At 37.4% G+C, this 26,903-nt stretch overlaps 1 protein-coding gene across 2 annotated transcripts in view; it reads right to left on the bottom strand.

The window, feature by feature from the left end:
* The window catches only part of Nxph1 (neurexophilin 1), a 312,816-nt gene that overhangs the window by 110,394 nt on the left and 175,519 nt on the right, over positions 1 to 26,903 (bottom strand). The window lies entirely within an intron of this gene.

Raw genomic sequence — 26,903 nt, 5'->3', positions numbered from 1 at the left:
TTTCTTTCTTCTGGTGTGATGGCATGCCTCCTCTATAGGTCGCCATGACAGCTGTTTGGAACAGACCTCTAGTTTAAGTTTAAAAACTACTCTTTTAACTAATTCCCAAGGCCTTTTATCTATACCACACTTGTCTGTCTCTTTTTACCTTAATGATCTCCACTCAGATTTAAAATGTTAACAATCTTCCTGACATGTGTCCTATGTTCACTGTTTTATTGCATGATACAACTCCTGTATTCCCTTCTGATTCGGTCTGCCTGCATTGCTGACACTAAAGTTTTCTTCTCATCACCTTGAGGCACTTTTACCGGTCATTCTGTTTTCCTTTTGTATACTGATTTCCCACATCACTGTGAATTCAACCAGCAACCTATGTAGCTGACCACTACCAAAGTGGTACCTCTAGCCCAGATCCACTGAGAGCCTTCCTCCAGCTAATTCTCTCCTGAACAGCACTTCTGCACCAGAGCAGACACTTCTGAAATGGAATACATTTCTTCCCAACCTTCTTTCCCTAAAGACTTTCTGTCTCTGTTCAGAATGTGTCCATATCATATCTGCAAAGCCCCATGTCAAGAAGTCATCTTAAGAAACCCCTCTGATGCTTTGGGTTAACAACTCACCCAATGCTGCCAATTATTCCAGCAACATCTGCTCCTTCACCACTCACACTGCTTCTGCTGTAGGCTCCAATGCCTGACCTATTTCTTCCCATTCCCCCTAGCTCAGTTATTATGATAAAAGTCTTCAGCACAGAGAGAAATTGGAAGAATAGCACAGTACTCTGCTAAATATCTATACAGACTATATTCAATGCCTATTAACGTCATGCCAGATTTGGTTTTTGTACACGGATCAGGTTACAGGTATAAAAATTGATATAGAAATGATTATAGGGGCTGGAGAGATGGCTCAGTGGTTAAGAGCACTGACTGCTCTTCCAGAGGTCCTGAGTTCAAATCCCAGCAACCACATGGTGGCTCACAACCATCTATAATGGGATCCAATGCCCTCTTCTGGTGTGTCTGAATACAGCTACATCTATATAACAAATAAATAAATCTTAAAAAAAAAGAAATGATTATAATCATGATTGTTCATATAAACATCAACATAGTGTTATAGTTGGATCTCAAATACCTGTCAAGGGCCTATGTATTATAGACCTGGTCCCCAGTTTGGTATTACTAAAAAATGGTTCAACCTCTGAGTAGAGAGGCTTATAAAATGTACCTTACATCATTGGAATGTATCCTGAAAGGGTTAATAGAACCCCCCAGTTTCTTTGTTTCTTTTTATGCAAATATAAATAAGTACACACAAACACACACACACACACACACACACACACACACACACACATGTCCAACAATGGAATTTGTCTTCCATTTATACCAAATAAAATAAAATAGTTAAAAATAATAAAACTTTGCTAATAGTATCTAAAAACTAGCCACAAGTCAAATATCCTCACTGATGCTCAAGATGGATTCATAGCTAGTTCTTTAAACTATGGTGCAATTACATCTGCTTGTTTGACTGCTTTTGTTTCTTCTCCTTCCTCTTTGTCGTGCTTTGTCTTGGAGAATGTCAGATATTTTGAATACATCTGATTGTTTCCTTAAAAGTTTGTTAATCATGTTTCTGTTTCCCTTATAACTTATGGGAGTCTGACCAGTTCTAATTTCTCTCCAGTTTGTGTTGTATATTCCTCCTAATCCTGACTGTGATATGCTACAGTCTTATTTCTGTCCCCTCAAGGTTTAATTCCTCTCCTAAACTCTCCCTGCTGTCCCATTCTACTTATTAATCTCCACCACAACTACTTCTCCATCATGAAAATCCAGGTTTCTTGATTTTATACTTAAGACCTCATCAAACCAGCTCTGACCCACTTTTTGGTTTTATTTCTAACTGACCCTGGTTTAAATCTTAGTTTTAGAGAAACTGCTCCCTGGAGTGAGCCTCAGTTCCTCACCTCCCTCCTTCTACTCTCTCTGGTTTCAGAACACACTCACAGCCCAGTCTAACCTCCAGACCTCTATGCAAACATTTGTTAGGAAGTTTCTCAGTAACATTGCAGTGTCTGCAGTCATTTTCTTCCTTGAAATTCACAGTACTTAGTGCTCATACCTTATCATTCCTTTGATAATTGGTCATATTCCCAAAGCAGCCATTTTCTATTTTCTCATAGACAATTTAGGACTTGTACAACTTTTCAAGTTCTATTGACCACTGTGTCTTTAACTATATTTTACATTCTATTATAGCAAGCCTTATTTTAAACTCTCTTTTTACATTCTACTTTGGCAAGGTTCGTGGCCAGGCTATTTGTTATATGATAAAAAAAATCATTCAATAGGAGTTGTTTTATTCCTTTTTTCTCAGAACAGTAATATTTGGTTTTACACTATGTTCTTGAGATGTCTTGTCTTTGGTTTTCCAAGCAGTATTGGGAACAGGTTCCATAACAATAAAATAAGTTGTAATGACACTCTGCTAAACTCGTAGATCACTGCCTTGATTAGAGAAGCTTTCTCATGCTGCATTTGAGCAGAAACACAGAGACCCACAGACAGATATTATACAAATCCTTCCCCTCAGGTTTCAGGGAACCAGGGAAGAGGAGGTGGAAAGAGCGTGAGAGCCAGAGAAGATGGAGGACACTGACCAAACAGGCCCTTTAAATCAGCAGGATTGAACACACTCATTTGGATTCACAAACTGAGGCAGCATGCAAAGGGCCTGGGTGGTTCTACCCAGGTCTTCATAACATATCTTATGGCTTTCAGTTTAGTGTTTTTATAGGGGACATTGTAACTCTGATTCTTGTGTCTCCACTTGTGTGTTTTTTCTTGTCTTTTCTTTGTCTTGTCCAAGTCCAATGCAATGTGATGATTTTCATTTTATCTTATTATACTTGATCTTGTTATATTTTATTACTACTCCTTAGAAACCTGGGTTATTTGAAGAGACAAGATAGTAGTGGATCTCAATGGAAAAAGATGTGGGGAGGAACTGGGAGGACTAGAGGGAGGGGAAACTGCAATCAAGCTATATAATATAAGAAAAACAAATCTACTTTCAATAAAAAAGAAAAAACATAATTCAGTAAGTATTCATCCAACTAATCAGTATAATAGGTAACATATAACTAAATAATTGTAAAGCTCAAAGTTTGAGAGGAACTTAATTCGTTTTGAATCATGATAATATGTAAAACTTACTCTAGATGTTCATAATAACTAACAATAACCATTTTTTTTCTGTATGCTTTGGCTACTTGTGGAAGAAAGTAGTGGGCAGAAGCAAGATGAGACTGAATGGCCTAAATGCAAATCCCAGTTCATCTCACACCAACTGTGTGCCTCTAGACGACCATTTACATGCTTTATTTTTTATTGGATTTTTAAAATCTACATTTCAAATGTTATCCCCTTTCCCTGTTTCCTGGCCATAAACCCCCTATTCCATCTCCCTCCCCCTGCTTCTAAGAGGGTGTTCCCCCACCCATCCACCCACACCTTCCTGCCACCCTGTCCTGACATTCCCTTACACTGGGGTGTCCAGCCTTGGCAGGACCAAGGGCTTCTCCTCCCATTGGTGCCCAACAAGGCCATCCTCTGCTACATATGCAGCTGAAGCCATGGGTCTGTCCATGTGTACTCTTTAGGTAGTGGTTTAGTTCCTGGGAACTCTGGTGGTTGGTGTTGTTCTTATGTAGTTGCAAACCCCTTCAACTCCTCAATCCTTTCTCTAACTCATCCAATAGGAACCCCATTCTCTGTTCAATGGTTGGCTGTGAGCCTCTGCCTTTGTATTTGTCATGTTCTAGCACACCCTCATTATCTATAAAAAGGGAATAATATAGGAATGTGATAACATGTGCATTGGCACAGAGGATAATTTCCTGAACAGATCAGCAATGGCTCAGGCTCTAAGATCAACAATTGACAAATGGGACCTCATGAAACTGAAAAGCTTCTATAAGGCAATGGACATAGTCAATAGGATAAAATGGCAACCTATTTATTGGGAAAAGATCTTCACTAACCCTATATCCAATAGAGGGCTAATATCCAAAATATAGAAAGAACTCAAGAAGCTAGACTCCAGAAAACCAAATAACCAAATTAAAAAATGGGGTACAGAGCTAAACAGAGAATTTCAATTTAGGAATCTTGAATGGCTGAGAAGCACTTAAAGAAATGTTCAACATCCTTAGTCATCAGGAAAATTTAAATCAAATCTCAGAACCCTGAGATTCCACTTTACATCAATCAGAATGGCTAAGATCAAAAACTCAAGTGACAGCATATGCTGTTGAGGATATGGAGAAAGAACACACCTTCATTACTGCTGGGACTGCAAACTGTACAATCACTCTGGAAATCAATCTGGTAATTCCTCAGAATATTGGAAGTAGTTCTACCTGAAGACCCAGCTATACCACTGCTGGCCATATACCCAAAAGACATTCCAACATATCACAAAGACCTGGGCCCTACTATGCTCATAACTGCCTTATTTGTGATAGCCAGAAGCTAAAAAACAACCTAGATGCCCCCTCAACCTAAGAATGGATACAGTAAATGTGGTTCATTTACACAGTGGAATACTACTCAGCTATTAAAAACAACGACATCATGAATTTTGCAGGCAAATAGATGAAAATAGAAAATATCATCCTGAGTGAAGTAACCCAGACCCAAAAACACGTATATGGTATGTATTCACTGATAACTGAATATTAGCCAAAAAAAGTTCGGGATACCCATGATAATACTCACAGACCATATGAAGGTTAGCAAGAGAGAAGGCCGAGGTGTGGATACTTCAATCCCACTTAGAAGGGGGAACAAAATAATCACAGGGAGCAGAGGAAGGGATTGTCCTGGGTGTGAAGGGAATGGGGGTAAAGGAGGGGCGTGATCAGGTGGGCGTGACTAGTGGGTCAGGAGAATGAATAGAAATATGCAGCTAGTCAGGGGTCAGGGGATGGGGAGAACCTCTAGAGAGACCAGACACTAGGGATGTGAGAGACTCCCAGGACCAAATAGTGGTGATTTTAGCCAAAATGAGCAGCAGTGGGGAGATGGAACCTAAAGAGGTCATCTCTACTAGATAAACATGGCCCCCATTTGATGCGGTCACCGGCCCATCTTCAAAATTTTTGACCCAAAATTGTTCCTGTCTAAAGGAAATGCAGGGACAAAAACTGGAGCTGAGACTAAAAGAAAAGCTATCCAGAGACCTGTTCAACTTGGGATCCATCCCATACACAGGCACCAAACCAGAACACTATTACTGATGTCATTTGTGCTTGCAGACAGGAGACTAGTATTGCTGTCCTCTGGGAGGCTCTAGTAGAGGGGACCACTATGGAAGAGCTAGTGGAAGGACTAAAGGATATGGAGTGGATTAGAACCCCATAGGAGGAACAAGAGTATCAACTAACTGGACCCCTCAGAGATCCCAGAGACTTAACCACCAATCAAAGAGTATACATATACTGGTTCATTCATATCTGGTTCTTCTTATCTGGTCTCAGTAGGAAAGGATGAGCTTAATCCTGAAGAAACCTGATGCCCCAGGGAAAGGGGATGCTAGCAGGGTGAGATGGGAGTGGGTGGGTGGGGAGCACTCTCTCAGAAGCAAAGGGGAGAGGGGAGAGGATGAAAAACTGGGTGGGGGGCGACAAGGAAGAAGGACAATTGAGATGTAAATAAAATAATTAATAAAAAAGTAAAAAACAAATGTGATAATGATAATGCAGGGGAGGTGGCAAAATATTAAGAATAAGGCTTCCTCTAACTTAAGACAACCCATGGCTTGCCTCGAGAAGGAAGAACAAATCTCATGTTAAAAAGACACTCTTCAACTACTTGAAATCAAGTCATCTGAAGAATCTGTAGGTAGTAACTTTGAATGTTAAACTCTATTAACTCTGAATATTTGCCAAAGCTGCAAAGGCTCACTGAAGTGGGAAAAGAACTATAAACCTGGCATTGCTAAGAGACTATTCTATTCATCTGAGAGAGAAGAGGAACTTTTGCTGGCACAGAACCCGCATGAATTTCCAAGGCAGACTAGCCTCAGCCGGATCTGATGGACTCAGCCACTTACAAGATGGGTAAATCTGCACACTTAGTATTAGATGTAGAAAGTCACAATGACTCCCGAAAGGTACTTCAGTGTTGCTGAGATAGATGATTGCCTGACATATTCTACCAAATGAATGTCCCGTATGTAGTCAAAACCAAAGAATGTTACTGTTATGTGATCGTTTCTCAATACAGAGCCTAAGAGCCTGTTCCAAGGATCTTCAGAAGAGGCAGAAATTCCCAAAGCTATTTCTTCCTCACTCTTCTCTTTTGCTGCAACTCTTCCTGTTAAGTCACTAACATCCTAAAGAACATTCTTCTTCACTCCAAGTCCTGGAATGTGCGCCTGCATAGACCTCTTCCTCATCACATACACATACAGTAACAATTATACTCAGTTCTACCTCGTCCCTGGAGACCGTCATTTATCTCTCAATCCATGTTGGTTTTACTGTCCCTTCACATCTCCCAATGACAATATATCACATGTGAGTGTGTGTATGTATGTGTATGTATATGTATATATGTATGTGTATGTGTATTTTTTAAAATGAGAGAGAGAGAGAATAAAACTTAATATTCATTCCTCAGTAAAATATCTTTTCTACAAACTACATTCTTAACCTTTCAGGATAAAAATGTCTTGGGTCCCAAACTCTCCCAGTTTCACAATGAAAATTATTTGTTGAAATCATGACAAAAATATCTTTCAAAACACATAGATTGTGTGAAACATAATTTTTATTAAAGCCAGAAGAGAACATATCAAATATGAACATTCATTTCTAAGCCTTTCTTATGTCCATTCAGCATCTAAAGTGACAAATCAGAATTTTTAAGTTCTTATAGGATGGTTTTGTTGCTATTTAACTAGAAGTACATTAGAATTCTTTATGCTATATATGATAACATCTAATCCAATCATGTTAAAAGGTGATTTTGGATTCATGTTATCATATATACTTTTAAGATTTATTTCATTTTCATTATGTGTTTATATAAGTTTATTTGTATGTACTTGTGTACATAAATGCTGTACCACAGAGTCCAAAAGAGGGCACCAGGTCATCTAGAGGATGAGTAACAGATGGTTGTTATCAAGCAAGTTGGGTGAGGAACTGAATATGGGTCTTCTGCAAAAATAGTATGTGATCTTAACCACTAAGTCATCTTTCTGGTGATAAGTTCGAATAGTTTGAAAGTACGGAAGTAATCTCAGCATTTTTGTTCAGGGGGTAAATGTGAGGGGCACTCTACTGTCACCAGTTTTACTATAGTCTTCAGGATTAAACTTGATGAAGTATACAATTTGTAGACATCATTTGGAATTCCTTGTACTCTGTTTAAACTGAATGATAAAAGAAAATCCCTAGAGGACTTCCTCATGCATGGTTAATACCATCATCTACATTGGCTTCATAGTTCAGCGTCCTCATAGAGACTGAAGAGGTTGCTCAAGAATAAATGCAGCTAACACTACGGAAGCACACAGGAAGAAAAGGGTAGACTAAAATATGCATATATCTTAAATTTTAAATTATTGATCCCATTCCTTTGCGGAGCACCTGAAAGACCACAAAGCATTCTTTGCTCAAGCAAACATAAACCAAAAAGGAATTAGGATTAACCAAAATTCAGTAAAGGTTTGTAATGGACAAACATTATTATTAGCCTTATTCCCTAAGCAGAAACAAATGTTAATAAAATAGGATGACAGAAGGTGACAGGCTAAGCTGGGCAAGAAGACAAATAAGAGAGTACTGACTAAACAGATTGCCTAATGCCTGCCCATAAATGACGCTTCAAAATGCCCACTGCCTGAGACTATGCAGTAGGTACATGGTAAGGGTAAAAAAAACTCACCAAAGGTATCAAAAGGCACAAAAGTCAAATGACACATCTTTTGTACATTCTGAACTTTTTCTGCTTAAAAATAATAAGGCTGGTACATCTACACAATGGAATATTACTCAGCTATCAAAAACAACGAGTTTATGAAATTCGTAGGCAAATGGTTGGAACTGGAAAATATCATCCTGAGTGAGCTAACCCAATCACAGAAAGACATACATGGTATGCACTCATTGATAAGTGGCTATTAGCCCAAATGCTTGAATTACCCTAGATCCCTAGAACAAACGAAACTCAAGACGGATGATCAAAATGTGAATGCTTCACTCCTTCTTTAAATGAGGAAAAAGAATACCCTTGGCAGGGAAGGGAGAGGCAAAGATTAAAACAGAGACTGAAGGTACACCCATTCAGAGCCTGCCCCACATGTGGCCCATACATATACAGCCACCCAATTAGACAAGATGGATGAAGCAAAGAAGTGCAGACCGACAGGAGCCGGATGTAGATCGCTCCTGAGAGACACAGCCAGAATACAGCAAATATAGAGGCGAATGCCAGCAGCAAACCACTGAACTGAGAATAGGTCCCCTATTGAAGGAATCAGAGAAAGAACTGGAAGAGCTTGAAGGGGCTCGAGACCCCAAAAGTACAACAATGCCAAGCAACCAGAGCTTCCAGGGACTAAGCCACTACCTAAAGACTATACATGGACTTACCCTGGACTCTGACCCCATAGGTAGCAATGAATATCCTAGTAAGAGCACCAGTGGAAGGGGAAGCCCTGGGTCCTGCTAAGACTGAACCCCCAGTGAACTAGTCTATGGGGGGAGGGCGGCAATGGGGGGAGGGTTGGGAGGGGAACACCCATAAGGAAGGGGAGGGGGGAGGGGGATGTTTGCCCGGAAACCGGGAAAGGGAATAACACTCGAAATGTATATAAGAAATACTCAAGTTAATAAAAAAAAAAGAAAGAAAAAAAAATAATAAGGCATAGCTTGGCGTGGTGACACATGCCTTTAATTATAGCATTTGGCAGAAGATCGATCTCTGCAAGTTGGGGGCAAATGTGGTGTACATAGCAAATTCCAGCACATCCAGGGCTATGTAGAAAGACCCTGTCTCCAGAGGGAGGGAAGGGAGGGAGGGAGGGAGAGAGGGAGGGGGGAGGGAGGGAGGGAAGGAAGGGAGGGAGGGAGGTGGAGGGAGGGAGGGAGGGAGAGGGAGGGAGGGAGGGAGGAAGAGAGAGAGAGAGAGAGAGAGAGAGAGAGAGAGAGATACAGAAAGAGACACACAGAGAGAGATGAAAAGATTTTAGGTTAGTGATATTCTTCTACAATATTCTTATATAAACTCTTCTGTAGCAAAAGAGAAAGAACTGCAATCCAATACCTTTTAAGGAGGAGCATACAAGTCTGCATTGCTTGAATCTGAATAATGTGTTTAGCATAAATGCTAGCAAATAAGAGAGAAAAGAATACACATTCTTTAGTTCTTATGCAGATTAAAAATATAAATGTATCAGACTGGGTATCTTCTGTACTCTCAATCAAGAGACCCTCTGGATAAAAGAATGCAGCAGCGATGATCACACTTCTGGGTGAGACAAGACATTTGCTGAAGGGTAAATCCTGATCCCTTGTTTTCAGCATCTCGTTTTGCATGAGAAATTTAAGCCTCATGAATGGCTAAGTGCCTGAAGGTTTTTTCACAAACACAATACAACTAATTTGCCTTCTTCCTGTCAACATGAGCCTTTAAAGGATGAAGGGAAAATGTGATGAATGGGATTGGGGTTCTTGTATATGAAGCTAATAAGATAATTATTGATAATCACTTTCATATAGCCACTCATTAGTTGATCATCCACTATTCTATTGGGTGGTGGTAATACTCTCCAAAGGGAGGATTCTGTGGCTAGTTTGATAAATTCTCTTCTTAGAATCAGTGTTGCCCATATCAGATGCATGCAGTCTAGTGACTCTGGCACTAATTAATTGAGTGCAAATATCAAACCAAGTGTGCTTTCTCACCTCTATACCACTGTCATGAAATACATGACCAGATACTCACACTTCAATTATTAAATACAAACATGACTAGCTATTTCTACCCTTTCCACTGGTTTTATCTCCACAAAAAAGATGGTAAAATACAGGATAAAGAAAAGCACCGATGACTACATAGAGGCAGGATAACTCCATAGTGAATAAAAACCCTTATCCATTCAGCTGTGGATAGCCAAAGCAAAAAGTGATTATACCAACCTTTTTTTAACTTCCATACTGCTTTTTTTTTTTCGGAGCTGGGGACTGAACTCAGGGCCTTGCGCTTCCTAGGCAAGCGCTCTACCACTGAGCTAAATCCCCAACCCCTCCATACTGCTTTAATAACAAGTGCTGGGTTTTTAACACTAAGCAATTTATAAGGTCGGCTCTAAAATGATAGTGTCTCAAATTCTGTACTGCCGATATAGGGGCCGGATAATTCTTTATGTAGAAGGAAGTGCTGTGTGCTATAGAACAGCTACAGACTTCCTGGCCTATCTTTTGACACACTGTTGTTGTTGTTGTTGTCGTTGTTGTTGTTGTTGTTGTTGTTGTTGTTGTTGTTGCTGCTGCTGTTGTTGTTGTTGTTGTTGTTGTTGTTGTTGTTGTTGTTGAAGAAGCGGTGCATGCAATGACAAGAAAGTGCAGTTCAAATGGCAGGTTTATGGAGTAGGTTCCTCTTTCTTCTGCATTTATTTCAAGCAGTAAGTGCCTTCATTATTGAGTACATCTCAATGCCCATGACTTTATTTTAACTACCTAACATATCTGTCCTTATTTCCTCTTACTCCATCAACAAACCTTCTTGAAGCCAGAATAAGTAAGGTTTCTATCTTCTCCATTTAAAGTATAATATTTTCCATTAGATTGTAGAGGGCATCTTTAGCAAAGGTGTGGTCCAGTATTTACCTCACCTTTTGAGCCTCAGCCACTCTGAAGTATTAAGTTCCCTGTGTTGAACAACAGCCATGTTGGTCTGCATCTGGCATGCTTTTTTCCACCTGGTTTGCAGCCCCTGCAAGCACTGCCTTGTGTGATCTTGTTACCTTGTCTTATCCATCTCAGGGGCCTTCCAGGAAGTTCTCTGAGAGCTGCAAGTAAGAAAGAATCCCCTGGTCCCATGAAGTTTTTTAACAAGTTGAGCGGAAATGAACAAAGGGGTGATTTTATAAACAACTAAATTTGTAAAAATGTGGGGCTGTGATAACTTCCCAGTAAGGATAATGAGGTGCTGATGGAGACAGAGTTGATGTTCTCTGCAAGGTCATCAAGGAACAGCTTACAGATAAGCCAACAGGCTATCTGGAAAAGACTGTTTTGTGCTAAGAACAGCAAGATCGAAGGCTCTAACATGAGTTTATCTGTGCGGTCCATAAGCATGAGAGGACAATGGTAGGAAAAGAGTACAAAAAAATGAGGTCAGAAATGTGGCTCTAAGCAACCACATAAAGCTCAATAAGATGAAGTAGGAGACTAGAAGATTTACCCTGAAGTAAGAATTTATTACAAGGGATTTAAGTGGAAGTCTAATGAAATCTGACTTTCATTTTAATGAATCACACTGACTATAATTTGAAGAAGACTCTATGACCACTTGGTGAAAGTCGACGACTAAGTAGGATTTCACTGTTTTGTCTATTTACCCCTTATAACTTTTAAAGATGTGTTTAATTTCCATTAGAAATTCAGATATTGCAACTTGTGTTATTTATTGAACATTTGGTATTCTTGCAACTCCACATTTATTTGTATCATTATCTCATAAATACTTGTCTCCTTTGGTGACCCATGAGCCCCTTCAGGGAGGGCTGTAATAGAGTTTTCCTTCTCTAATGCCAAGTGAGCCCAGAACACCACTGGTCTTCAATAAATACTACAGATTGGAGAAAAAAACAGGAACAATGGAGAAAGGATATAAGAGAAAGAGGGAAAATATTGACACATTATTATTTATAGATGTGTACTTGTTTTAACTATTCAAAAATTCCAACACTCTTGATCAAGTAGAGTCAACATTTTTAAAGTATATAGGAAAGATCATGTCCTCCCTTCCATGGAAGTTTGGTCACCAAGACATAGCAATAAGAGAGCCTACTATGCCCCAATTACTAAACATCTCATTGAATCCTATACAAAACCTTAAGTGATTTCTCTCATTGCATTTGTTAGAGGAGTAAATGAATTTAGAGGGGCTAGGTATACAGCCAATAAACAATGGAACTGAGGAGTTCGATTCATGTTTAGTCACCATGCATGCACACTGCCTGCTAAAGGGATGACCAAAGACAATTTTATCCAAGATTTATCTCCTGAAATCCATCTTAAAACACATTATCCTCGTGTTGAACAAATAGCTGTGCTTATCACAGATGTATTTCTGGGCAGATCTAATGAGCAAATTTTACCCTCATAGAAACAATTCTAATCAGTGCCATAGAATCTCATTTGAATTTGTAGTAAGGCACAACATGCAAAATGTAAGAAAAGATGAGAATTAAAAAAAAAAAATAAGGAAGAAACTGGGCACACCTAAAAACGAAACTTACAATGTCTGCTGTAGCATTACAATACAAGGCAGAATCTTTCATCTCAAACACCATATAAAAGGCCTTAGTTGGCAAAATACATTAGTAGGGAATACAATTTAGTATCACTTTAAGGCATAAAATAATTCTTATTTCAGTATGTTCAATAAGAACAATAACCATCACAAAATGAATCTCTCTTTTTGATAAATCTTTAGAGGGAGACAGAAGAAAAGTCAATTTAACGCTATACTTTGGAATTTTTTCATCACAGTAGGATAATGAAACATGGACTTCTAAAATATTTACGACAACTTTCATTACTTAAATCTTTCCAGTGATTTTCATTTTCCCCAAAAGGATCTTTTCATTTTCTGTAAAAGAAATAATCATCTCTCTAAGAATGGCCTTGGTATCAATGTTTGTAGACACGAAGACATACAAACATATTACATATATATGTTTTGCCTCCTCTCAGAATCAGACAGCAGAAATGTAAGCTAGCTCAATTTTTAAGGAGAAAATTAGAATGCTCATATAAAAGTTTCATTATTTTCATATTTTGACATTAATATTCTGTTAGGTATTTGTCTTATGATAAATATTCAAGTACCATTCAGAATAAGATTTTTATAAAGGTATAGTCTATCTAATAAAGGATGAGTAAATTAACTCCAGCACTGAGATCCTGTAATCTTATATTAACACTATAAACAACAAGACTATGTAAATGGCATATTAATGATCAAAAACAGGTAAACTTTAAGATAGTTAATGGTGTATTTTAACTTCTGTAAAAACTCACATATCACTGATAAAAGTCAATATGAAAGAAAAGTTATCAAAAAATTATTTCAATGTGGAAAGTAGGGATATAGGCAATGTTTTGAATTATATATATATTTTTTTATTTCTATATTTTTTTATTAACTTGAGTATTTCTTATATACATTTCAAGTGTTATTCCCTTTCCCGGTATCCGGGCAAACATCCCCCTCCCCCCTCCCCTTCCTTATGGGTGTTCCCCTCCCAACCCTCCCCCCATTGCCGCCCTCCCCCCACCAGTCTAGTTCACTGGGGGTTCAGTCTTAGCAGGACCCAGGGCTTCCCCTTCCACTGGTGCTCTTACTAGGATATGCATTGCTACCTATGAAGTCAGAGTCCAGGGTCAGTCCATGTATAGTCTTTGGGTAGGGGCTTAGTCCCTGGAAGCTCTGGTTGCTTGACATTGTTGTACATATGGAGTCTCGAGCCCCTTCAAGCTCTTCCAGTTCTTTCTCTGATTCCTTCAATAGGGGACCTATTCTCAGTTCAATGGTTTGCTGCTGGCATTCGCCTCTGTATTTGCTGTATTCTGGCTGTGTCTCTTAGGAGCGATCTACATCCGGCTCCTGTCGGTCTGCACTTCTTTGCTTCATCCATCTTGTCTAATTGGGTGGCTATATATGTATGGGCCACATGTGGGGCAGACTCTGAATGGGTGTTCCTTCAGTCTCTGTTTTAATCTTTGCCTCTCTCTTCTCTGCCAAGGGTATTCTTGTTCCCCTTTTAAAGAAGGAGTGAAGCATTCACATTTTGATCATCCGTCTTGAATTATATATATTTTTATGTGAGTTTAAAATACATTCATGTAATGTCTATATGTTTGATTTTTTTTACTTTCTAATGCAGAAATAGCCAAGATATGTTTCTTTTCAGATAGAAATTACCAGTTACTTTTATTTGCATGTGCATGTGTGTCTGAAGGCACACATATACATAGCACTGTTACAGGAGAACATATTCATATAATTATGCATTAAGAATGACCCCCATACCTTGTACTCCCCTTTGTCACCACTTGCTCCTTCCACTTCTACTCTTTTTTCCATTCACTTCTGTTTTTATGCCATATGTACACACGTGACTTTATGAACTTATATGAAATCTAGGAGACTCTTATGAGAGAAAATACATGATAGTTGTCTTCCTGAAACCAGTCTAATTCAGTTAATACAACAATCTTCTTTGACCTGACTAAATGTCTTCAATGTTACTTTTAAAAATAAAGTTCCTACGGTTAATTACCATCTATTGTTATGAAACATAAAAAATACATAAAACAAAATAAAAAGTTTAAAGTTATCAAGTGAATAGAATAAAATCTACCTCACAGCTTCTTGTATACGAACCACAGGTAAATAAATAATGGTCGCCTGTTCCTTTCCACATTAACCAGTCATTTTACCTAATCTGCATTTCCTTAGCCTTTAGGTTTAAGAACATTAAGAGGCTATATCAAGTATCATACCACAATAAAAACACCCACTGTGTTCCCACTCAGCTTGTTAAGAAATCAAAGAGAGAAATTAGGTTAGTTTGGCATGATTTGTTTTTGATGAACCCATGTTGCCTTCTAATTATCACATTATTTTCCTCCAGATGTTTGCAAATTGAGTGAGTGTAGATTCTCTTTGTTGAAATGCACTATGAAAGCCCTGGACAATAGCCTGTGTTTGAAAGCCCTTTAAAAAAATACCTGGCTTGGCTAGCATTAAAAATATTTTAAATGGAGCTTATCTGGATGAAAGAAAATTTTCACATGCCTTAAAATTTAGTGATAATTACTAAAAGGAGACAACTAATAGAGTTAATGGCTGAAGAAAAAAGCGAATTCCTAGACAAACACGAAGATGCATAACAAAGACTCAAGCATAGTCACAGGAATGGGGACCCAGACATGGCAGGACACTAAGCAATGCATCCATCATCTTTCCACAATTTATTAAGATAAAAATCACAATGAGTTTTTATTCTTAGACAACCTCTTGCTTAAGGAGATTCACAGTAGCACATCTGCTGCCTGCTAATTGAGACCTAACTTCAGGTAAGATAAACGAAGAAATGAGGCTGGATTTTTTTTCCAATACTTTTATCTCCTATCAGCAGTGGCAGTGAGTGGACAAAGCATTCGCCAGGATTGTTGACCTCCGTGTGTGTCTCTCTCCTTATCTACAAAGCAAGGTTAATGATGTCCAAGGAAAGGATTTAATGAATGAACAGAGCATCCTGGAAACACAGAGGGCTAGTCCAATGGCACTTTGAATTTTTGTTGCTTGTTTGTTTGTTTGTTTGTTTGTTTGGGTTGGTTTGCATTTCGTTTTTTTTTTAAGTCAGAATCTTCTAAAACCTCTTTTCATCATAACAGGAGTTGATTCCAAAGTTACTATGTGTTGCAGAATTTGGGAGTCTCCTAACTTCAGAATATAAACGCTTGTTCAATTAGTTCTTGACAAAAGCAGCGCAAATAAATCATTCCTTTGACGCTCTCCTGAGAGCCTTAGAATGTTCATAAAATTCCATCGACATCAAGCTTCTCCTCAGTCTTACTAGAACTTGATCTCCTATCTATAGATATATTTCTGAGAAGAATAAAGAAAAAAAAACCAAGATTTACTGAAACTGCCTTTATTGTATCCAAATCCCTGAGATTTTTTTTATGATTTTTTTCCTGTGTGATTCCTTTTAATAATAAATACTGGAATTGTCTGTTCCTATAGATGTATGTAGGTAGGAAAGTAATTAAGTAAATGTCAGTATAAGCATTCTATAAAACAATATGAAGTTTTAATAAAAGCATGAAATTAATTTACAATCAGTGATAAAAGATTTTATAATGTAAAAGTGAGAGAATAGTGAACTAAAACTCATGCACATTATATTCTATATGACTTCCTGGAACTTACCCATACATACTTAAAACATACAGACTGTTGGTATTTAGGAAGGAAATGGAGCAGAAAAGTTTATAAAGGAAATTGCCTCTATATTGCTGTTGTAGTTGTTTTATACTTACAAATTACTTTTAAAGTAACATTATACTTGAAAGTGAGTATCTGAAACTTCCTTCCCTCTTTTCCATTTTTCTTAAGTTCAACTCTCCGTTCTGGCAGCACTTCAAGCCCAAGGATGGCCAGTGCCACTGTGAACTCCAGTGCACCTCAGGAAAATTTAAAATCACAACATTTCAACAAGTGAATTCATGAAAACATTTTCCTTTATTTGGGTTTCTTAACCTAATTGCTGTCCATGGAAATCCACAATCCCATCAATTCTCTATCTCCTTTGCTCTAACAAGATTCTTAGATTCTCTTATGCCTTTTTTTTCCAGTTTTGGTGTCTGGCAGGTAATCTATAGAATGGCTTTCGTCCCATAAAGCCCTTTTTACTTACAGAGAAACTTTCTGAAGACACAGTGATTTCATCTAAAGAAGAAGGGTCACTGAGATCCCAAGAACCATCTAGAACAATGAGGTTTGAGCTTAAAACAATCTTTAATCTTCATAGAGATTAAATATCATTCATTCATATCTGCCTTCCCTTCGATATAAACAAATGAGCTACACTACATTCTCCTTCTAACTTGTCACTTTTGATGCATTCCTGTACACTGAAGATAGGCGTATTATTCACGATATGGAAATGTAAATTTAAAGCAATTCAACCTCATGCCCTGGAGAGTGCTTGGATTTCTCATAGGAAAGTCACAATTAGGTTCACAGCAAGGCTTCCCAGATCTCCTAAGAAAGTTCGTGTTCACCACTTCTCTTAATTAAAATCTTTCTTGGTGAAATTACAACCAATGTTGTCTCAAAAAAGATAATAAAGAAAAGTTATTTATGTTAGCAACTTTCCATTTCATTTAAAATAGAGTGTTATGAAACCTTCGCAGCTCTCACTGTACCAAGCAAATAAGTCAAAAATCAAGGTACATAACTCTTACCATGTCCAATAGCAATACCTCTAAATCAAACAAGTATATCTTAATAATGGAATACCTTCCTCGCCAAGGGATTTGAAAGTCTAAATGGTAATAATAATCATCCTCAGTGATTTCAACAGCAAAATGAATGCTATTCCATACCACAGCATAAAATAAAGGAGGAATTTCTCTTTTAGAATGGCAAAAATAGGAAAACCATAGTCTATTGCATTGCATTTAATAGAAGACAGATCCCACAACCTGGAAAGTATGCTTTAAATTTTTAATGTGTTAAGGATTTCATCTTCAGAATAGCAGTCATTACCCAGTTACCCATCTCCACCACAGGATCCTTCACATAGCCACTCGGATTAACCGAAGAGTTGAACCAGGTCTTGGAGCTGACTAAAGCTTGTATCTCTGTCCTTTCTTCTGTTGCCAATCTCTGATCAGGTTTAATTGCCCTTGATATTTCTCATGGACAGAGTGCTCTGTAAAGTGATCACATATATTTCTTGATATATTTTCAGAGTTAAAGGTTATAGAATTTCTAAAACAAAACCTTTGGTTTTGGTGGGTTGGTTCCGTATCCTGAGCTCCTAAGACTGTTTGAAGATTGCTAGGCTGGTTATTGAACATCTTATTATTGTAAAATAATAAGAAAGACAGACAAATGTCCAAGGACATACAACATTGCCCACGTTTCTGTATGTGAGTCTCATTCTGAAGCTCTACTTACTTGTAAAAGTGACTTTGAAACGTCAAAACTCCACAGTGTAACTATTAATATGTTTCGTTTTAGATTAGCATCTAAATTAAAATTACTTACAATCACGACTCATTGGGTAGCGAAAGCAAAATCTTTTGTGCTTTGATATTTATTTTATCCGAGTATTTTAACAGAGCATTTCCTTTACAAAATATTTTCATAGGCTTTTGTTTGCTTATTTATTTTTGCTACTCAGTGCTTTCCAAGCATGTATGCGTATTTTTCACGTGTGTTTTTGGCGCCCTGAGAGGTCAGAAGACTGTGTCTTGGCCCCTAAAGTTAGAGTTACAGAAGGTTATGAGCCACTCTCTGGGTGCTAGGAACTACACCCAGGGCCTGTGCAAGAGCAGCGACAAACCCAGTCTTGGCATTCGTGTTTTACAGCTGCTTCTTGTGCTTCTTTTTGTTGGCAACCAAGCAGCATTCTCCCTATATCTGTTTGTACACATTCTCATAAAATAACACTAATGATCTTTGACAAAGGAACACCCTGTTTCAATATAATCTCATCTTAATTTAACTCTCAAAAAAAGAAAAAAAAAAAACTCTTCCAAATCAGATCACCTTTATGGGCACCAGAAGAATACTATGTAAGTAACAGTGTGAAAACCATCATAATTGGATTCCTAGGATATTCTGTTTGTTTTTTTTTAAGAAATATAATTCTGAGTTTGGAAAGAAAGAAAGTAAAGTTATTTTCCAGACTGAACTGAGTTCACTTCTCAGGCAGTGAGCTCTTACAATGCAGAAGTCTGTTTCATTAATAACCAAGGGCAAAATGTGGTCTGTAGTAATTATACTGATAACATGATCAACTAATGAAGTTCATTAGTCTAGTTGATGGAAACAGGGATTTATTGACTTTTTTATTTGTCACTGGTAAATGAGCACTGTATAAAGTGGCACTTCTCGGGCAAAGTATGAAGGCCAAATGTGTTCTCCCTGCATCTCATCAGTCTTAATTAAATTGTGCTTTTAACTAATTTAAGCTGAAATCATCCAGAGCATATAAAATTTAAACACCTATTTAAGCAATAATCCATATAAATACTATATTAATTGTAGATAGGCCACTCGTTGTTACTAAATTTAAAAGGTTCTAATGTAATTTCCTACTACTCAGGTTCAAAGTTCATTGAGTTAACTCTGATAGCTTTACTGTGTATTCAAACTTCTTAGTTCCAAGCCAAGCCAGATATTTATATATATATATATATATATATATGTGTGTGTGTGTGTGTGTGTGTGTGTGTGTGTGTGTGTGTGTGTGTGTGCGTGTATGTGTGTTTATAAATGTATATATTTCTATTATGAAATTTATTAAGGCTAAATTATATGAATAATGAAATTAACAGATTTTAAAAGAAAAGCAGAAGAAATAATATAGTCAGTAAACCTAGCATTCTACTTATTAAAATAGAAAAAATACATTTGAAGAAAAGGAATGAACATGTACAACGTCCCAGGAAATTGCACATTCTTATAATTTGACATGCCATGCCATTGACTATTCACTCTTTTGTGGCTATCATGGTGTCATCAACATCGTTTCTTGATTTCCACACATTATTCCATACCTAATCACTAGCCTAAAAGAAGTGCATTTAGATTTGAACCAAGGACCTGTGTACAAATCTCAAATGTACAATATAGCCAAGCTAATTCATTTAAGAAGCTTTTAAAGGGCAGAGGGTAGCATTGCTGTATCCTGACCCACTAAACACACAGGTCCGATCACCATGGCTCTGCTGCCAGAGCCTGGTGGGAATTTTATGCTGTATTTGCTCCAGACTGCTTTCTTGATCCCCATTATGTTGTTAGCTCAGCAGAGGAAAGAGATGGTTTAAAAAATGTCACAGTGGGAAGTGCTTTAATATTGAGTGGTAAATCCCCAGAGGTAAATGCAAAATACATCCACACGTTAGCTGTGCCTTCCAAGCTGATTCAAGATTGTTAAAATAAGTGACTTGGGCTTCTTTGCTTTGGTTGAAGTTGTTTGTGGTATGAGGTTGCTTGCCTGGGGAAAAGGGAGTGTTTACCAGGAACCATCAGGTTTTTATATGCTTAGGTATTATATAAGGTGCCACAAAATAAAAATTCCTCCCTTTCATCTTGCATCCACCCTTCTTACACTTACTAGAGCAACAACAACTATACATACGTGTGTATGTGTGTGTGAGTGTGTGTTATTAAATTATTCATCAACTCAAAAGGAAAATTTGTCTATTATACCATGTTTAATAGTGTCATTGGAGGTCATTGTTACCCACCCACTTCCCCCTGCTTGCAATCACCAAGAACTATTTTTACATATTATACACAGGACAAATTATGAATATTCAAATGTGATCTAATTAATTCTCTAGAATGACAGATTCTGTCTTTCAGGAGAAAAACATCAGCCTCCTTTCTTTTTTTATTTTTTTTCTTAACTGTATTGAAAAAAATAACAAAGATATTCCAAACACAGCCTCTGGAAATTAAAAGCAAGAATTGTGCTTCAACAGAACTACAAATAGTAATATTAAGGTCTTTGGAAAGATCTACACATCCCTCTGGTGTCTTTTGAAGCTTTCTTTTTCTGATGCTATTTGATTTTTCACTGCCCCCACTCTTAGAGATTTAACTTATCTATTTTCAGAAGTGCTTAGGTTTCAAGATCCATTGCGATTCTTTTGTAGGCAAAATCGGTTTTTGATCTCTAATGTTGAACATCTGCAAACGACATTTATATGCAGGGTAATGACACCCAATCATAAAGGATGTAGAATAATCTGTCTATGTTACAACAGATGTCAATTTTTGTTGCTTGTTATTACAAGAGGAAGTGGCACTCCTCTCTGTGACAAGCAATGTTGCTTCTAATCCCTAGCAATAAGTGTACCTAGAATATGTACAGAAATGGCATTCAGCCTGGATATCCATCACCGTTCTGATTGTTTGAAATGCATCTGGACCCTTTGAGTATATTTACTATGATTACTCAGTTCAAGCCTTTTCACACTATTGTGTGTGTCACCAAATGGCAGTAATGACAGTAACTGCATCCATTATTATAGGTTTTAGGACGCTGCCATCTGTTGAGTATTAGCCTTTGCCATTGCCCAACTGGCATTGCAGTGATCCAAAATTACACAGAAGGCACCCCACATTAATGCATTTTTATATCACCTTTCCTTCCCTCTCAACAAAGAGTAGTCCCTCCTTAAGCTGTCCTATTAGGAATGTACTGGTTAACAATAAATCCCAGTGAAGTGATTTGATGTCATTTCAAAACTTAACATCAAAAGCTTCAGAAGAGCATGTGCAGAGCACAGCTCAGTAATCAGTCGCTGTATGTAAGGCTGTGATAGCTAACCAATGATCTACGTGGGCAAACGTGACAAGTCTCTCTCTATTTCTATAAACTGTGTGGAAGTACTCTGTGAATCCTGTCTATGAAGTCAACGGGATCATTTATGTAAAGTAATACGCTTCCAATACTTAGGATGTCAATGTGTTTTCAATCACAAACCAAAGACTGACGTTTGTCTATGCTAGAGCCAGCAGGGGTTTATAACCATACCAAAGCCCATATATATCACCTTTTTGCGAAAGTATCCAATGTAAATGAAAAATTGCAGATCAGGCATAAATTTTATATGCTCATGTATTAGATACTCTAAAATGCAGTGAGAAGACCTACCTATAAAGGAGAAGATTTCAGTGAATTTTCTCTTTTCAAAATTTTTCAATTGAAAAAAGATTGTATGATTCAATTTTAACAAAAAACCTGCTGAGGGCAAAACTATCAGTAGTGTAATAAAAAATTAAAAAATAAAATAGTAACAAATGCAGGAAAGAAAAACCAGAGAGAAAAGGCACGTACTACTCATTTATTTGGTCTGTGTTCTAATCACACCACCTGTTCGTATCCTTCCAAAACATACAGTTCAGTGTTAACCATTGGTCCTCAAGAAATATTACAGAAAATAACCCGATGTTAAAGAACCAGAAAATATTAGAAATGGCCATGAAGCATTTTAAAACAGACATTTAATTTTTTTATCGAGCCAGAGAGATGTTTCAATGATTAAGAGATGTTCTTCTCCTGCAGATGACCCAGATTAAGTTCCTAGCCCCACATAGTGGTTTACAAATATCCATAACTTCACATTCAGAGTATCTGATACATCTCTGGCCTCTTTAACCACCAGGAAAAATGTATACATAAAATAAATAAAACTCCTTAAGAGGTGTTTATGGCAAGTGAATGTGGGTCACTTCTTACTACATAAAATTTAGTACTACATAGAATTTAACAATCAGAGGACTCTGATCTGGAAAATTCCAGCAACAATGAAGGCAACAGCGAGTCATGTCATTAAGAGAAGGTAATTGTGCAGTCAAAGGAAAACCTTTGAACCATTTTAAGACACACAAGAATTGACTTCAAGGGCCAACGAGATGGCCTGAAGACCTGAATTCCAGCTCACGAACACACATTATAGAGAGAACTGACCTGATATCTACATACATGCCAGCCATGTTACACACAAGTGGACACACACACACACACACACACACACACACACACACACACCAAATGTCCAAAAAATAATGGATTTTATTAAAAATTTACTTTTTATATATAGAATTGAAGACCTTATTATTTTCAATTATTTCATAAGGAATTAAATGAAGAAGGCATAGTATCTAAACCACGGCCACAAAATAATAGCCAGCTACTTCACTTAAAATTTTTCAAGAAATAAAAGAAAATCTGAAGAAGAGAGGATCCCAGAAAGGACAAAAATATATGTCTTTTAATATAACTTAGAATGCAAACAAAACCATTTTTAAGCAAATGTAGAAATGGAAAGAGGATTCTAATCATAATAGGTAAAAGCTGAAAGGAACAATATATATGAATGTAAAAAAGCTAAACAAATGATAATGATGACCAATAAAACTCCAAAATAATAAAGGCAGACTCGAGTGGGCTTCCTAATGGGTGGTACTTTGCCTGGAATTTATCAGATGACATCATTATTGATTCAAGCTTAAGGATGACGCAGCTCATTGAACAACAACACAAAATAGTAAGAACAATGATGTTTCTAGGTGTTATACCAGATATTGAGGTCATTATTAATATTCAACAGTACACACTGCAGCCTAGAATAATACTTATTTACTATATTTCTATCCGACATGATTTATACTCCTGAGCACATTGCAAAGCAATAAGTTTTCTTCCTTTGAAAATGCTCCCCAAAATTGAGACATTATAGTCCTTGGGTATTTGACGCATGCGTGTTTCTTTAAAATCAGAAGAAGCCCATTCAATTCAACCACAATTTCATAGGCACTACCACATTGGAAGCACTATGTAAGAAATGAAAGAACACACAGAGTAAATGCTACCTATCTACCTTTCAATTAGATCCCCAACCAATAAGTACATGGTGTTAGAGCTATGGTACTGAATGCTCTTGTTACCCAGATTGTAGGGTAAAAGGAAACAACAAAAAGATATTAAAAGTTCTGAGAATTAAAGTCCCTCCACTCTTCAAATCTAATAGACAGAGTCTGTTTGCAAACACATGTAAGCAAAGCCCAGCAAATGAATGTTCCCAGTAGAACTGAGCTATAGTACCAAAGGAAGCAAGGATTTGCTTCTAACCGAGGATATTCTAAAGGAAAGAGTCTTACCAGGATAAAGAATGATTAACCAGAGAAGAACACAAAATAACCAGGTGTCCAAATTTGAGAAAGGAATGGGTGAGAAGGCTTAAAGGGAAACTCCGAAAAACAAAAGAACTCTTAAAACTCAAATGAGGGATATGAATTTATTCTACAGGCCAAAGTAAGTCAGACAATAAGTTAATAATAAATCAATAAGATTTTTGAGTTGAGTGAAATGTTCATGAATGTACAGGAAAAGAGATGAAACACATGTGTGCATCTTTTATATTTTAAACACAAAGAGGAATAACTAAAAGAATATTCACTGGCATAGTAACAAAATGAAGTTTTATAACTGGCAATTTCTCTTCTCTAAAGATATTATGAAAATGAAGTTAATTGGTATTCACATTTCTAAGCTATTCTGTCACATTCACTATTCTATTATATTGTTTTCACCAGTAAATATATTACTTCTCATTGTTGTAACCTAAATGTGAGGGATTACAGACAAAAAAAGTCTAAAGCCATATAGGTACTTAACTTTCAGTATTGATTAAGACAAAATGTGACCATTGCCCTTTGGTCAGGACACTTACTGTTATTGATTAAAAGCCAAATATTTCCAGCAGCCAGCAAATGATGATGGCACTTTCCCAAATAACCTGCAGTCTCTCCTAGAATAGCACTGTGAGCGTGCATTACAGGAAGGGGGATCAGTTGTATCTGGGAAGTCAAGGTGTTTCCCATCACAGAATAGGGCAGTGTGAAGTAAGCAGGAGAGACAAATTCCATGACTTGATGTACTACAAGGTGAGCTTATGTCCCTGATAAGGGTTCTGTCCCTGTTCTCGATAAAAGCAATAAAGACATAACATTGATGAGAAAAAGGACCAGACACTGACCTTTGTGGAACAGTAGCACCTGCTTATCTTGTGAAGAAGTTGAGAATCCAACCAGGATTTATATGAAGCAACAGCAGTACTAAAGAACGGAACTATTGGGAAATTACTGCAGACACCAACTTGGAAGCATTGTTTGACCCAGTATGTTTCCCTTGGTGCAGCATCAGTGATCACCTCTTAATCTTAGTTACCCTGTAACTTAACACTGCAGCCTAGGAAGGATCATCCACTTAAAAAATACATTTTGAATGTTTTAAATTTTTAATATTTAAAAAGATTTATTCATATTTTTTCATCTGTATGAGTGTTTTGTCTGTAGGTATGTATACGCATCACATGTGTGCATGGTGCTCATGGAGGTCAAAGAAAACCCCAGCTCCCCTGTATCTAGAGTTACAGATAGTTGTAAGCCTTCACGTGGTTGCTAGGAACTGAACGTTTCTTTTACAAAAGCCACAAGTGCTCTTCCTATCTGGGTACCCTAGCCCTTGAAATGGGTTTTTTAAAACACCTTCAGAGAGTATGATATGACAGTAACGAATTTCATGAGTTTCAGTAAGGAAGACAATGATCCTAGCAGGGAAATAGACATGTATATACACTCTATAAAAAGGAGTATTTGCCTGTGTAGGGTATACTAAAGATGAAGTAGTCTGCTTAAATATGCCTCTCAGACCAAAGTTCCAATATGTATAGTAGAGGAGAGAGAAAGTTCAAAGGCAAGTAGATTAAAGTTTAGGAATACAACTCATCGGTCATACCACATAACCCACAAACTTCCTCAGAATGGCTGTGTCTATTCTATTCAATCTATGCTAGGCACACAAGCAGTTGATGCTGGTCCTGGACACACAGCTCTCAAGGTAGATCTACCTGAAGATTGGCATCTCACAATTGTGCTGCTTGGAAGCCTGTCCAGCTAATGGTATCTGTACAAAATCTAAAGCCACTAACCAAGTCTCAAAAGATCAGAGAGAAGGGCCAACGCTGTAAGGAGCCAAGTAGGTCAAGCACTGAATGAGCTGAAGCATTTGTTAGGAGGAAATAAACTGAGTCTTAAAAACCCACGGAACTGGATTCCAGGTTTCTAAATTGTTTTGTTGTTGTTTTTTTTAAGTGGTTTCTCTCAGTCACTGGCAAGGATTCTCTGGGATCTATTACAAGAGCCAAGAGGGAAAAGAGTAAAATAAAATCAAGCAGAGTCATCCACGCAAACATATCTCTTGCAGGAAAAAAAAACCTTTTGAATCATTATTAGTGAATTAGTGATTGAATCCTCTTTGTTGTTTGAAAACCATATCAATATCATATGAGTTCATATCGAATATGCACAAAATGCATTAGAAAGGTGATTTTAGATATTAGACAACACTTCTTATGGCTAACCACCTCAACTAGAATTCTTTGGGGTATTTCTCAGTCCTTCCAACCCATGTCCTTTCATTCCTTAGGATTCACTTACAAATTTACCCTATTCTGTGTCTGCTTAATTATTACATAGCTAAAAGATACATGAATACTCCCTAAAGCTGAATTTTTCTACTTGGTAATTAAAACTAATTTTATCTTCCTCTTTTACAAACAATCTCATCAAATGGCAATAATAAAAGAACAACTAAATTTAAATATGTCATCTTAAATAAGCCTCTATCATTCTAGCCACGGCACTTGAAGAGGAAGCCTGTTCTTCATACCTGAATATAGTGCAGATGCAAGTGATTGAACTTGGTGTAGGAGAGATGTAGGCAGTAAAGGCAGCAAGATAACAAAGTATTCCCAAGTCAAAGTACAGGAAGGCATGAATCAGCAAATACATCACATATTAAGAACTTCTGCCTCATTCTGACAATGGAAGCCTATTGTACTTATTAATCTGGAAGGCTGGGGTGGAAGTTGTGAATCACAATGTTCACTATGATAACAATATGGAGGTTGAGATTTTTTTTAAGTATAGCATTGGAAGGAACTCAGAAGGTCAAGAAAGAGAAGGAGTCTGATGGCCTCAAGGAAATACTAAGGTGATGAAATCACACAGTTTGCATTCTCCTGGTATCTCTTAATCTAAATGTCCAGCCAATGCCATGCTAACTATAAAGATCCTCCCCAACCTCGGTTCATCCCAGATATCTCCCACTCCACTGAGGTCATCTGCTTAGACCTGTCCTCTGTATATTCTCATACACACTTCTGCTTGTTTCTCTTCTTTAGCTCACTTCATCCTGCCTTGTCTTGGAGTTCTTGCCTATGTGCCTAATGTCTGCATCTAATATAAATTTCCTTCAAGAGTTCC

Source organism: Rattus norvegicus, chromosome 4, assembly GCF_021556685.1.
Source record: "Rattus norvegicus strain SHRSP/BbbUtx chromosome 4, alternate assembly SHRSP_T2T, whole genome shotgun sequence".
Classification (NCBI taxonomy): domain Eukaryota; kingdom Metazoa; phylum Chordata; class Mammalia; order Rodentia; family Muridae; genus Rattus; species Rattus norvegicus.
This window is presented reverse-complemented; position numbering and strand designations above follow the sequence as displayed.